Source organism: Adiantum capillus-veneris, chromosome 29, assembly GCF_014529385.1.
Source record: "Adiantum capillus-veneris isolate H3 chromosome 29, ASM1452938v2, whole genome shotgun sequence".
Taxonomy (NCBI): Eukaryota; Viridiplantae; Streptophyta; class Polypodiopsida; order Polypodiales; family Pteridaceae; genus Adiantum; species Adiantum capillus-veneris.
The window spans coordinates 121,428,605-121,444,413 of record NC_140959.1 but is presented as its reverse complement, the minus strand read 5'-3'; positions in this window follow the sequence as shown (position 1 = coordinate 121,444,413).

Genomic DNA, 15,809 nt, shown 5'->3' with positions numbered 1-15,809 from the left:
TGACCTGTTTTTCCTCTCAGTAACACCATTTTGCTGAGGTGTATAAGGCATTGTATATTGGTGTTTTATAGAGGCAGCAAAGAAGCGACCATATCAGATTTTTGCAAACGTAGCAAACTGGAAAAATTCAGATCACCAAAACGTGCATGCCAAAGTTCTGCATCTGAAATAGCCTTTGAATCCACAACTGCATTTGCAAAATTTTGCCCACACTTGTCATACAAAGTGAGCTTATACAGCCCATGATATAAAATGCCAAATGCAACAATTTCATCACCGAAATTGAGATCATGTATTGTACATCTATCATCCACAAATTTTACTACAAGACCAAGTCTAGCAAGTGCAGATACAGACAAAAGACTCTTCTTGATCCCAGGTACATAAAGTGCATCAACAAGTGTAAAAGAGCTGCCATTTGCAGTAGTAAGCACAATCTTTCCAGCTCCTTGAACCGGATAAGAGGCATTGTTGGCACAAGTAACTGAATTCCCGTGAGGGACAGACTCAAGGGAGGTGAACAAATCATGATGTGAGGTAATGTGCTTTGTAGCACCACTGTCAAAATACCACACATGTGAATAAGCAAAAACTAACATGCATGAATCATGGACAACAAGATTATAGGTACACTCTACACTAAAGCCCATTATGCACCAACATCAGCATCACAGTCTCCTTTCACAGAAGACTCAACAATAGCTACATTTGTAGTGATCTAGCATTTGCAGTGGAACCACCCTCTTTCTTCTTAGCCTCTTTGGGCTTCAACTTAGGAAACTGCTTGATCAAGTGATCATTAGCTACCATAATGGCAACGCATCTTCTTGTTTCCCTTATCACTAGAATTTCCAAACGAATTGCTGCCAACAGAAGCATTAGGAACATGTGATTTTTCACTTGAAGAAGAACCATAAGAAGTGGTTGCATTATTGTTACCACCCTTTCTTTGAGCAACAATAAAAGCCTATTCAACTGCACGTTGTCTACTCTTGATTTTTTGGAAAGTGACTCTTGCAATAGCAATGTGCACAATGCATCAAACTTGACAACTTCAGAATTTCCTTGGGTCACAAGTCTCCAAGTACTAGCAAAAGTTTGGCAAGGCATCAAGAATAGTTTGCACAAGGGAACTCTCTGAAATGAATTCACCTTTAGAAATAAGTTGCTCATTTATATGCGAATGCTCACCAAAGCTCACGAAAATTGAAGAAAGTGAGCAGGCGTGTGCTGGAGCTGTTGGCGACTAAGCCTAGGAGGACGCAACCTGCTCTGATACTAATTGTTGAAATTAGGATTGCAGGAAAACACAAACAGCTTGAAGAAGATGAAGGAAGCTCAAGGGACACAACCGAGAGTGTATTACTTAGTGTGCAATGGAAAAGATAGATAGCCCTAGAATGATGGGCGTATATACAATGCACGGAGGAAAAAACCTCCTAGTGACAGAAAAAATGCCTAGACGGTCCTAAGTGTGTTCACACACATCACTACCACATGTATATGGTTCTGTTTCCGCCTTCCGTTTCGGCGTCTGCTCAGATTTTTGATTCGGGCTCATTTCGGTCTCCGTTTCCACTACAGGCAGTACTGCACAGGCTATTTTGTCATTTTGTGAAAAAATTTTGTGAGTGTTGTTTTCTACATAACAGGTGCCTTACAGTCTTCTACAGTTTGTGCTATATAGCACGTGTTGTTCGCGCTTCATTTCTTCTCTTTTCGGACAGTTTTCACATTAGGTCCAGCATTTACCATGGCTGACGATAACACAGATGTGTTCAAGATGTTTGTTGCTGAGGACAGATTGGAAGGGGACAATTACCCTATGTGGGCTTACATGATGCAACATGTTCTTGTGTCAAAGGGCGTCTGGAATATTGTGCAGGGCACTAATGTACGTCCTGGTTCTGAGGATGTAGGCGATGTTGAGGATGTGGCATGTCTTGCTACAATGATTGCTCCTATTAGAGTTGTTTTGCCTACGGCCGAACAATCTCATTGGGATATAAAGGATGCGCAGGCTCATGAATTGATTGCATTGTCTATGAAGCTCACCATTGTTCCTCACATTCGTTCATCAAAATGTGCAAAACAGGCTTGGGAGATTTTGGCTGGTCTTTACGCAAGTCGCAATGAGGCTAAATTTGCTTTGTTGCATAAAGAGCCGGAGTCAAAGATTATGCATGAAGAATATGATATGGACACTTTCCTTGCTGGTGTCAAGGATACCAATGAGCAACTTATTTCTGCAGGTGAAGTCATTTCATACAGTTCCCTTGTGCGGACTGTTCTTGATGCCTTACAAGATTCTTACTAGACTTTTGCTAGTACTTGGAGACTTATGACCCAAGGAAATCTTGAAGTTGTTAAGTTTGATGCATTATGCACATTGTTGTTGCAAGAGTCACTTTCCAGAAAAAACAGGACTAGATAGCGTGCAGTTGAACAGGATTTTATTGCTTCTCAAAGAAAGGGTGGTAACAGCAATGCAGCCACTTCTTATGGTTCTGCTGCGAGTGGCAAAACTTATGTTCCCAATGCTTCTGCTGGAAGCACTTTGTCTGGAAATTCTGGTGATAAGGGCAAAAAGACGATGCATTGCCATTATTATAAATCTAATGATCACTTGATCAAGCAGTGCCCTAAGTTGACGGCCAAAGAGGCTAAGAAGAAAGAGGGTGGTTCCATTGCAAATGCTTGTTCCACTACAAATGCAGCCATTGTTGAGTCTTCTGTGAAAGGAGACTAGGATGCTGATGTTGATGCAGAATGGGCTTTTAGTGCAGAGTGCACTTACAATCCTGCTCTCCATGATGCATGCATGTTAGTTGTTGCAGATTCACATGTGTGGTATTTCGATAGTGGTGCTACAAAGCACATTACCTCACATCGTGAATTGTTCACCTCTCTCGAGTCTGTCCCTCATGGGAATTCAGTCACTTGTGCCAACAATGCCTCTTATCCAGTTCAGGGAGTTGGAAAGATTGTGCTTACTGCTACAAATGGCAGTTCTTTCACCATTCTTGATGCACTTTATGTACCTGGGATCAAGAAGAATCTTTTGTCTGTATCTGCACTTGCTAGACTTGGACTTGTAGTCAAATTTGTGGATGACAGATGTATAGTTCATGATCTCAGTTTTGGTGATGAAATTGTTGCATCTGGACTTTTGTGCCGTGGGATGTATAAGCTCACTTTGTATGACAAGTGTGGACAAAATTTTACAAATGTAGTTGCAGATTCAAGGACTATTTCAGATGCAAAACTTTGGCATGCACATTTTGGTCATTTGAATTTTGCTAGTTTGTTGAGTTTGCAGAAATCTGATATGGTTGCTTCTTTGCTGCCTCTTGAAGCACCTATCAAACATGTTTGTGAAGGCTATATTTTGGGTAAGATGCAGCGTTCGAAGTTTCCAAAGCATGGTTCAGTTAGGGCCACATGCAGGTTGCAGCTTGTGCATAGTGATGTTTGTGGGCCCATGCAAACTCCGCCCTTGGGCAATTACCTTTACTTCATGACTTTCATTTTTGATTACTCCAGGCATGCATGGGTATTTCCAGTTAAAGCGAAGTCCGAAGTTTTTATGTGCTTCAAACAATTTTTGGCTATGGCTAAAAATGTCTGGAAATGTACTATGGGTACCCTTCGTTCCGATGGAGGGGGGGAGTATATGTCTCATGAATTTAATGCATTTCTGGCTAGTCGTGGGATAAAACACCAATGTATAGTGCCTTATACACCTCAGCAAAATGGTGTTGCTGAGAGGAAAAACAAGTCACTTACGAAAATGGCATGATGTATGGTTGAAAGTCAAGCTTTGCCGCATTCTTTTTCGCTTGAGGCCATCGTGTGTGTCATTGATGTACTAAACACGTGTCCTACGAAAGCTTTGCAGTCTATTACTCCATATGAAGCATGGCATGATAGAAAGCCTTCTATTGAGCACATGCATGTTTTTGGTTGTTTGGCATATGCTTTGGTGCCACAAACATAGCGTAGAAAATTGGATGATAAGGCTGTCAAATGTTTTTTTTTTTTTGTTATAGTGCTAAAAGCAAAGGTTACATGTTTTATCATCCGCAAACAAAGCGTATTCTGGTTTCACAGGATGTAGTGTTTGTGGAAGATTTTGTTCAGCCCTTGCTATCATGTACTAGAGACAGTAATGTAAGCTCAGAGGACATTTATGTCACTTTGTTGCCTCTTTTCATTGGTGGAAATACGAATGTAAATTCCAATGACACAAATGTACAGGCTATGGGGGGTTTTGAAAATGTTACAGATTAGCCTATTACTGATGCAGATGTACATGATGTACTTGATGAAGAAAGGGCTGAAAATGAGCAGGCTAGAGGTATGCCAAAATGGTTGGTGCATACATTGCGTGACAATAAATTGGATGCACCTTTGTCTAGTCGTACTCGTTCAGCTTCTTGCCATGTATCTTATGCATCAGATTGTTATAATTTGGCTGTGTCTAGCTTACATGATGTTGAGGAACCTCTGTCTTTTGATGAGGCACAGAATTCAAAAAATTGGATGGCTAGCATGCAATCAAAATATGATGCACTTATAGAAAATGATACATGAAATTTCTGTGATTTTCCTCCTGGCAAAAAGACCATTGGTACGAAGTGGGTTTACAAGTTGAACCGCAAGCCGGATGGTGACATCGATCGCCATAAGGCTCGACTTGTTGCAAAGGGTTATGCACAACAGAAAGGCATAGATTATGAAGAGACTTTTGCTCCCACTTCTTGTATGACTACTGTGCATTTTCTATGTGCATTGGCAGCTCATTTTGGTTGGGATGTACATCAGTCAGACATTGTTACTGCTTTCTTGAATGGTGACATATTTGCGGAAGTTTATGTAACACAACCTCGCGGTTTTGTCAAGAAAGGACAAGAGGACAAAGTGTGCAGATGTAAGAAGGCTTTGTATGGGTTGAAGCAATCTCCTCGTGCTTGATATGAGAAAGCTGACACTCATTTGGTCAAACAAGGCTTTCGTAACAGTCCAACAGAAAGCACATTGTTAGCATGAGGGTGATGTACTTCTCATTGTGGTTCTTTATGTAGATTTGCTTATCATTGGACCAAATGAGAGACATATTGCTGAATTCAAGGCTGATTTGAATGCTACTTTCAAGATGAAAGATTTGAGACTGTTGCATCATTACTTGGGTATACAGTTTAAGCAGTGTGATGGTGGTATTGTCTTGTGTGAAAAAAGTTACATAGAGACATTGCTATGTAAGTTTGGACTTGAGGATTGCAAACCTATTGCCACTTCTATGGAAACAGGTTTGAAGTTGAGTCTACATGATGCTGGTGATCCTGCTTATGTCACTCCTTACCAAACTGCTATTGGATGCCTCATTTATGTATGCAACACGAGGCCGGATATTCAGTTTGAAGTCTCACAAGTCAGCAGATATATGCATAGCCCAGGGTCTAAGCATTGGCAGGTTGTCAAGAGGATTTTCTCTACCTTAGTGGCACTTTATATCTTGGCTTGTTTTATCCCAAGGGGGGATCATTGCCGCCAGACTTACATGCTTTTTTGGACTCAGATTGGGCTAGCTGTTTTGACACACGAGTGTCCACAAGTGGTTTTTGTTTCATGCTTGGCAGTTCATGTATATCATGGTTGAGCAAGAAGCAACCTACTATGGCCACTTCCAGTTGTGAGGCTGAGTACAGGGCAGTCTTCACAGCTACGGTTGAGTGTGTATGGCTCAAACGCCTTGTGGCTGATTTGGGTGTTGGACAGGACACTGCCAACACTATCTACACTGACAGTCAGAGCGCATTGGCAGTTGCAAGGAACCCAGTTTTTCATGCTCGCACAAAGCACATTGAGGTGCATTACCACTATGTCAGGGAGAGGCTTTGAGCAGGAGAGATCAGCTTGGCTTATCTACCAACACAGGACAACCTTGCATATCTTAGGCATTGTCTCGTGAGAAGCTCAAAGCTTTTCACAAAGCTTTGGGCTTACTCCCCTTTGTGGACTGATCATGTCCTCAGGGCATGGCACTTCCCTTTACTCATGTGCCAGCTCTCGTTCACCGCATCACTCCAAGGGGATTTGTTACCATATACATGTGGTAGTGATGTGTGTGAACACACTAGGACTGCTGGGGCATTTTTTCCCTCTTTGGGAGGTTTTTTTCCCCGTGCATTGTATATACACCCATCACTCTAGGGCTATCTATCTTTCCATTGCACACTAAGTAATACACTCTCTATTGTGTGCCTTGAGCTTCCTTCATCTTCTCCAAGCTGTGTGCGTTTCTCTGCAACCCTAATTCCAACATTATCCAAAGATCAGCCAATTTCCCTCAACATCATCAATTGTTTACACATGTCAACTACTTGAATTTTGCCACATGCCTAAAAAATGCATGCAAAATTAATCATAGTTGGAGAGAAACGTTGTCTCTACATTCACATAAAACAAACCAAAGCTTCTCGGCACTACCCATGTAGAACATAGCATCCAAAAAGTCCATTTCAAGAGGTGACATATTGGAGACGAAGCTCATCAAGAATTTGTTGTCACTTCAAAATTACACCACACCTTTTAGTAGCCTTTTTTAACATCCTCATTGTGAGTTTGTTAATGGCTTGAATAATGCCACATGTTTGCAAGATGCAAGCTTAGATGATCATATTTGGGGTGTTGCCCTCACTTTGCATAATGCGACATGTCTCTAAGATGCAAGCCTAGATGAGCACATTTGGAGTATGGCCCTCAAGTTGTATAAATTGGAGATCCATGTTCCTCCAAAACCCTTGGCATCTTCTTCAATAAAGTAACAATCTTATATCATGCCAAATGCCTTCAAAATGAATGAATAGGTGTGCGCATTTGAGAGAAGCCGTGGATCTGCATTTCTTGACATTTTGTTGAAAATGGCCAAGAGATTCCTATTTGTGCCCATGTGGAGGTACCCAACAATAAGTGCAATAGAAGGGAAAAACGCCCCGGATAGGAAGCTCTTTAAGAACATAATGTGCTTTTAAAAGTACATTACACATGCCATGCATCTCAACCAAAAAACACAAGACATTGTTTTTCAACAACCCTTGCTACCAACCTCCTCATGACATTGTTTGTCCACGTCAATGTCTTTCATAATGGGAGATACCTTTAAGATACAAGCATCTGTAATTTCATTTCAAGAGATTCATTCTTTATGTAGCATATAAAAGCGTCCTAGAGCTGAATTCTTTTTCCATGTTGATGAACTTATCATACCGGGTATACATGACATGACCAAAGCATTGACTAACAACCCCATCATGAAGTTGTTTGTCCATGTTAATGCTTTGCATGATGCCACATGCCTTCAAAAATAATGATTGGAAGAGTGAAACAATCATGAGCTTCTTTCCCATGTCCATGTTGGACATAGCTTCTAGCAAGTGCAGTCAAAGAGAACATCCTAGATAGAAAGGCCTACTTTGCATTAGAGGAAAACAACTTAGATCTTCTTTGCCCTATCCATGTTGCACATAACATGTAGTGAGTGAGTCAAAGAGTCGGCATGTTGCACACACAGACCTCGCTTAGCATTTGATGAGAACACCAAAGAGCTTCTTTTCACTACCCAAAGTTTCTTTCCCATGATGGAAACAAACATGCAAGAAGTGTAGCTTGAAAACTACATTTTGCACAACAAGGCCTCACTTTGCTTTTTCAAAAAATATCTATAGAGAGATTTTTTGGCCGTACTTTGTTGGAAATTACCTTCGCTTCTCATTCACTCCCGTGCTGCATCCCCCTTGATCTCACCTCCCCATTCTCCACCTATTACATACCTCTCCTACACTCTCCCTTCCCTTGCCTCCACATCTCTTTTTCACCCCCCCCCCCCCGGTGTGTGTGTGTGTGTGTGTGTGTGTGTGTGTGTGTGTTTCTCTTCTCCCCCTGTATCTACGCCAACATTATTACAACACGCCATTCAAACAAACATGCAAATTTTTTTCCTACTACACCATGATGCAACGATGCCTATGCCTTTAGGATGATCATTTATGAAAGAAGCATACTTTAGCATCTTTTAATTTATGTAGAGGGAGGAAGAAGGCATAGCAAGAGAAGGGGAGAGAGGGAGAGGGAAAGGAGGTAAGGAAAAGGAATAAAGAGAAGGAAGGGAGGGAAGGAGAGGGAGTAGGGAGAGGGAGAGAGGGACAGACAAAGAGGGGGAGAAGGGCTAAGGGATAGACGATCCCTACCCCCCTCTGGGCAACAAAACCACTAGCAAGCTCATCACTGTTCCGGGTGCCCATTTTTTAAAAATTGTTTATATCACAAGCATTCAAGAGGTATTTTTAGAATCCCTCTACATACAAGTTTTTATATATAATCAATGACCCCACTTCCTTCATAAAGTTGTTTTTTTTTTTTTAGTTTTCCCTTTTTAAACCCTTTTTTAAACATAATTTTGTAACTATTGGAACTGAAAAAAACCCTCCAAGTGAACTCACATGATACACAAGTTGAGGTGGACCCCAGGGACCACTGCAAAAAAAGAACATATTTTTATTTTTTGAGTGGCAAGCTCACTACTGGGGTTTTTTTTCTGGAGGGGGGGGGGATATCCTATCTCCCCTAACCCTTCTTCATTGGCCCTCTCCTTCTCCCTCTCTCCCTCTACTTCTCTCCCCCATTGTCCTTCCTCCTCTCCCGCCCTTCTCTGCCTATACTTGTTTACATTTTGAAACTTGAGTTTCTACTAATAATGCGTTTGTCAAATATTGTGTTTTGTTTGAAGATTCTTTGCATTCGACTCTAGATTTTATATAGAACATTGCCACACACACACACACACATACCTAATTACTTTGGATTTGTTTTCGATTGTCTTTTTTATGCTCTGATGGTTGAAATCATCCTACACACACACACACACACACACACACACACACACACACACACACACACACACACACACAAGGAGAGAGAGCCCAAAAGCAGAGGAAGAGTGGGCAGCGGATGCCGCAACACAGTCCACAACTTGACAAAGTAGGAGCACACCATAATTCAGGAAAGTTGAGACAATGGAAGATGAACTGCCAAAGGAGTTGTGGCACGGTGGTCATAGGGCGCTTAGGCAAAGCCGAAGATGGAGGTGGTTGAGGTGTATGCATTGATAGGCATCTTGAGTAGAAGGGGGTGAAAACAAAGAGACTCAATTGAGGGTAATGGATAGGTAGGGCCAAGACTGGAAACAATACGTGGACATGGAGGGTTATGACATCAAAAGGCAATAAGGAGAATCCATGGAGGATAGGGCTAGATTTTTGTTTTGATTGTTCGTTGGGGAAGTGCATTGCTCCTACCTTATGCCCGAACATGCAAGGCAAAGAAGCAGAGTCACGTGGTGCTTTATGATAAACAAAGGTTGTGACATGTGGGTTATCAAAAGGCAGTAAGGAGAAGCCATGTAGGACAAGGTTGGAGTTTTGTTTTGGGTATTCATTGGGGGAGTGCATTGCTCCTAGCTTATGCCCCAACATGCAAGGCTTTGCAATAAGAATGGTTGTGAGAACTATTATTCATGTCTATTTTAGATGTTGGTTCAAGGAGTGCATTGATCCTATAGGTAATTTCTAACCAACGTGGGTAGGGCCAAGAAGCTCTAAGCTATTCACGTAGTGTTTTTGTTGGGATTAAATCCCAAGTGACCTCTTATACGGATATGGCCGCCCGCCCGCTTAACTCGCTTATCACTAACTCTTTGTATATACTCACTTATACTTGTGTGAATAATAAGATTTGGGAGATAACCCTTCGATGAATTCTCTGCGTACTGTGGAAGCTCTTTGTCTGTGTATCTGTGTGTGTGTGTGTGTGTGTGTGTGTGAGTCGATCTAAGCTCCGCTCCACGACTTCAATTGGTATCAGAGCAAGGTTCAGTGCATTTTCGCGTAATCGCGCGCGCGCACACTCGACGTTCCGGGAGTATTTCCAGCAAATGACCTGTGCTTTTACCCCCCTTTCGAAGTTGTTTATGCCCTCAGAATTTCGTTCTGAGCACTACATCAAAAGATAGGTTTCAGCCGCAAAGAAACCCGTCTTGTGTAGATGGCAAGCAAGAGGTGTTCGGCATCAATATCGGCATCGACATACATCACTCATTAGTCTTCAAAGCATCATCTATAGACCATGTACACATATATATCATCAGATATATATATTGCAGTCTGCATTGCTACTTCTTGTGCTTGCCAGGTTCGAGGGGAGGTGTGGCCATATGACGGCTTGACACCACTGGCATGTATTGCAGATTGATGTATTGTGATTGTGGGTTTGCTAGTTGTGAGTCACACTAGCAGACAGACTGCCGCAACGGTCTTAGGACAGTGATTGGTCTATTGTAGGATGTATGCTAGTTCTGGGTAGTTTGCTGAGCCATCTGAGAGGGTCGTGTGTGAGGTTTTTTGAAGCCAAGCATTGGGGGCTGGGTTACCCAGTCTGAGGTGGATTAGGTTGTTGGAGTTCCCCTCTACACGCATCCTCTTCGACAACTTTTATCCCATATGATGTATGACTTTGTGTAGACATTGGATTGCATCTTATGCGTCAGGCCGTTGAGGCATTGTTCAGGGTTCAGTCTTGAGATAGATACAGGTTCTGTGATCACCCAGACAGGAGACAGTGTATGCTTACAGGATAGCGTATTACAGAGATTTTTAGATTTGTCACTGGTCAGCTATTTATGGTTGTTTTTGAGCTATCTTTTGGTTTCCAGAGCTCAGTTTACAGGGGAGACTCTGTCAAAATCTTTCAAAATACTGACAGTTCTTGAGGAGAGGTGTTCAACTTGTTGTTTATAGCTTGTTTATTGTGTACAGAGGCCAGTTTACAGGGGAAACTCTGCCGAATTTTTCCCAGGAGTAAACAGCTTGACAGACATGGCATCTTCTCAAAGTGAGACTCTTTACAACATAAAGAAGTTGGATGGCACAAACTTTCCATTCTGGAAGAAACAGATTTGGTAGGTTTTGGTGCAGAAAAAACAAGTGAAGCTACTGAAGCTCAAATGGGAAAGACCGGAAGGTATGGCTCAAGATGAGTGGGAAGAGCTTGACGAGTTAGCTTGCTCCACAATCATGTTGACACTGGCAGAAAATGTTTACTTCAACGTAGCAGAAGAGACTACAGCGTACGACGTATGGCAAAAGCTATGTGGTATGTACGAGAAACAAAGTGCTGCTTCTCAGATTTACTGGCTCAAGAAATTGGTGAATTTGAAGATGAAGGAAGGGACAACCATGTCAAATCATCTCAATGAATTTCACACAATTTTCAGCCAGTTAACAGCAGAGGAGATAGTCTTTCCAGATTCAATGAAGGCTATGTTTCTCTCAATCACTTTGCCAGACAGTTGGGATATTTTTCGCACGGCATTAAGTAACTCTGTCACGCCAGAAGGTCTTACAAGTGATAATGTAGAAGGCAGCTTGCTCACAGAGGAAGTGAACAGGAAGAACATTGACAAAGGCAAAGGCAATAGTGCTTTGGTCGTTCGAGGGAGACAACAGTCTAAAGAGAAGAAGGGTAAAAAGGCACAAAACCGAAGTAAGTCTTGTGACTCGAAGTCAAAGGATGACATAGAATGCTACCATTGTGGCAAGAAGGGTCACATGAAGAGAGACTGTACGAAGTGGAAACAAGAAAAAGACAAAACAAAGAGTTCTGAGCAAGATGAAAAGAAGAGTTCATTGAAGATTGAAGAGGTGAATGTCACAGGATCTGGTTTAGATAGTGATTCTGGTATAGCAGCTTGTGACATCTTTCTCACAAGTAGCTATGATTCTGCTTTCTTGACTGTAGAGGATGGTTATGCCATGAGTGATTGGATTATCGACTATGGGGCATCTCTACATGTCTCTCCTTACAAAGAGTGGTTTACATCATATGTGGCTACTAAGGATTATGTCAGACTTGGCAATGAGCAGGTTTGCGACATACTTGGAGTGGGAGATGTGCAGTTAAAATTTCAGAACGGTTCTTCTTTATTGCTCAAGAATGTCATACATGTTCCAACAATTCGAAAGAGCTTGATCAGTACACGGAAGTTGGATGATGCAAGTTATGTGACAGTCTTTGGAAACAGCGCTTGGAAGATCTCCAAAGGTTCAATGATTGTACCACATGGCAGCAAGTCAGGAACTCTGTACACTTTACGTGTTTCAGAGGTCAAAAAACATATAATTAATGTGATCGAGCAGCCAAGTGTAGCCTTCTGGCATCGTAGGGTGGGACATATGTCAAAGAAGGGAATGGACATATTGTCTCGTTCTGGTTATTTGCCTGGCTTTTCATTTCAAGATTTCGAGTTTTGTGAGCATTGTGTTTATGGTAAGCAAACACAGGAACCACACAGATCAAAGGAAAAATGTAAGCATGAACGGTTAGCTCTTGTACACAGTGACTTATGTGGACCAATGCCTAGTTTGTCGCTAGGGGGAGCAACCTACTTTTGTACCTTTATAGACGACTATTCTCACAGAGTATGGGTTTACTTCTTGAAGCACAAGGATGAGGTGCTCAAGGTCTTTAAGACATTCTTGCAACTCGTGGAGAATCAGAGTGGTCAGAAGCTGAGATGCTTAAGGACATACAATGGTGGAGAGTACATTTCCAAGGCTTTCCAAGACTTTTGTGAAGCAAAAGGGATAAAGCGGGAGCTTACTGCACCATACAATCCTTCACAAAATGGAGTTGCAGAACGTATGAATAGGACCATACAAGAGAAGTTCAGAAGCATGTTGTCAAATGCTGAGTTGCCTGATGGATTTTGGGCGGAAGTAGTGGCTACAGCAGTCCATTTGATCAACATGTCTCCTCGTAGGGTTATGGATAAGAGTGAAGTGGCCGAGATGCTATGGATAGGCAAGGCACCTTCGTATAAGCATCTCAGAGTCTCTGGTTGTGAAGCTTATAGACATATTTCTAAGGATTTGAGGAATAAGTTAGAACCAAAGAGCAGGAAGTGTATATTTCTTGGCTACAGAGAATCGGGCGAGATGGGTTATCGGCTTTGGGATCCTGAGTCCAGAAAAGTTATTCGTAGCAATGATGTGTATTTCAATGAAGCCAAGTTTCACGCTAAGCCAGAGAAGACAGAGGAGATCAGAATAGTTGTCTTCAGGGAAGATGGACCTAGTGCTAGCACATCAAGACAGCATGGTCAGGCTCAGGAACAACCTATAGTGGCTAGAGAGGCAGAATCAGTTGTGGTGAGACGTTCTGAGCGTGTCTCCAAACCACCTGATCGTTATGTGCCACCTCTAAATTATGTCATGCTCATGGATTGCGGAGAGCCATCTTGTTACAAGGAGGCATTACAAGTGGTTGACTCGCAAAAATGGCAGTTGGCCATGCAATCAGAGATGACGGCTCTCAATAAGAATCAAACGTGGGATTTGGTTCAATTGCCAGAGGGCAAGAAAGCTCTACCTTGTAAGTGGGTTTACAGGTAAGCTTACTCCTCATGATGGACAACCAAAATACAAATCACGGTTGGTTGCTAAGGGTTTTAAGCAAGAACACAGAATTGATTTTGATGAAGTCTTTTCACCAGTTGTCAAGACGACAACATTGAGAAGTGTACTTGCTTTGGTTGCCAAACATGATCTGCATTTACATCAGATGGATGTGAAGACGGAATTTCTTCATGGAGATTTGCATGAGGAGGTTTATATGCAGCAGCCATAAGGGTATGTTGAGAAAGGCAAAGAGAAATTGGTATGTCATTTGAGAAAGAGTCTCTATGGCAAGTTTCACCAATTTATGCTTTCTCAAGGATACAAGAGAAGTGAGACAGATCATTGCATGTATACTCGACAAGCTAAGGATGGTAGCTTGATGATCCTCATCTTGTATGTGGATGACATGTTACTTGCTGGTAGACAAATGGTAGAAATTTCAGCTCTTAAGTCAAAAATGGCAAAGGTTTTTGACATGAAAGACATGGGTGAGGCAAGTCATATACTGGGTATGCGTATCCAGCGAGATAGGTCAAAGAAGATGCTTTACTTATCTCAGAAAGAGTATATTGACAAGGTGTTGCAACGTTTCCATATGGACAGGGGAAAGGCATTGATGACACCATTGCCGTCATACGTGAAACTAAGCAACCAAGATTTCCCACAGTCAAAGGTGGAAAAGGTTGAAATGGAAACGGTGCCGTATGCGTCTGCATGTGGGAGTGTGATGTATGCAATGATTTCTACACGTCCATATATTGCATTTGCAGTGAGAGTGGTTAGCAGATATATGTCAAATCCCGGCAAGAAACATTGGGAGGCAGTGAAAGGTATCATGAGATACTTAAAACATACAAAGAGTATGCGCATATGCTATGGTAGTCAGGATTTGAGTGTCAGAGGATATACTGACTCAGATTATGCAGGAGACTTGGATAAGAGGAGATCTACATCAGGCTGTGTCTTTACATTGCCTGGAGGTGCCATATCATGGCGATCTCGATTACAAGATTGTATTACGCAGTCTACTACAGAAGCTGAGTATGTTGCAGCAAATGAGGCATGCAAAGAAGCTATTTGGCTTGGTAGATTGGTAGCAGACTTGGGAATCAAAGTAGATATGCCAGAGGTTAGATTGTGATAGTCAAAGTGCTATACAATTGGCAAAGAATCCAGTGTTCCATTCAAAGACTAAGCATATTGATGTGAAATATCACTTCATTAGGGAAGTACTTGAAGACAAGCAGATACAACTGATGAAGATCCACACCAAGGACAATCCTATTGATCTACTCACAAAGGGACTTCCAGGAGAGGGCTTTGTGCATTGTTGTGAGTTATTGGGCATTGGATAGATGGCAGCCATGTAAATCTTTGTACATTTATGTTCATAGATTTACAGTTACTTAAAGTGCCACATTGGACTTTAAGTGGGAGGTTGTTGGGATTAAAGCCCAAGTGGCCTCTTATACGGATATGGCCGGCCGGCCGCCTAACTCGCTTATCACTAACTCTTTGTATATACTCACTTATACTTGTGTGAATAATAAGATTTGGGAGATAACCCTTCAATGAATTCTCTGCGTACTGTGTAAGCTCTCTGTTTGTGTATCTCTCTCTGTGTGTGTGTGTGTGTGTGTCGATCTAAGCTCCGCTCCACGACTTCAGTTTTATGATGAGAACGGTTGTTGGATTGTTATTTATGTCATGCTTTGCAATAGTTTGACTTATGTGCACCTTGTGGGGATGGTGTGTGTGTGTGTGTGTGTGCTCAAGGAGGTTTATGTGTGTGTGCAAACATAGTTTGCACAGTTAGAGAGAGAGAGAGAGAGAGAGAGAGAGAGAGAGCACTTGTGATTTTGAATCACAAGGTATTATATTAAAGTACACACCATAGCATAAAGTATGTACATAGAGAGCTTTATTTATAAGCCTGGAGTAGATATGCGGCTGGAGCTCCTCATCTTTTTGGCTTACACATAGCCATACAAAAGAACCTTACAACACATAGGCCATGTGCCATATAGTAAGCTATACAAGTGTAGAGGTGTTTTTCATGGTTACAGAAGGACATGCCTATCCCAACAATCCTCCCCTTAGGCATGGAATATACTGATCAAGCTGGATTGAGACCTAAAGCCACACAGGCTAATAGTCACACAGACCGAGGTAGTCACACAGACTATAGTCACACAGACTGAGTGGTCTCATCATATGGTGTCACACAGACTAAAGAATCATCCCCTTAAACAAAGAAGGTGGAAGACCATCCATATCTACAATACATCAATATACTCG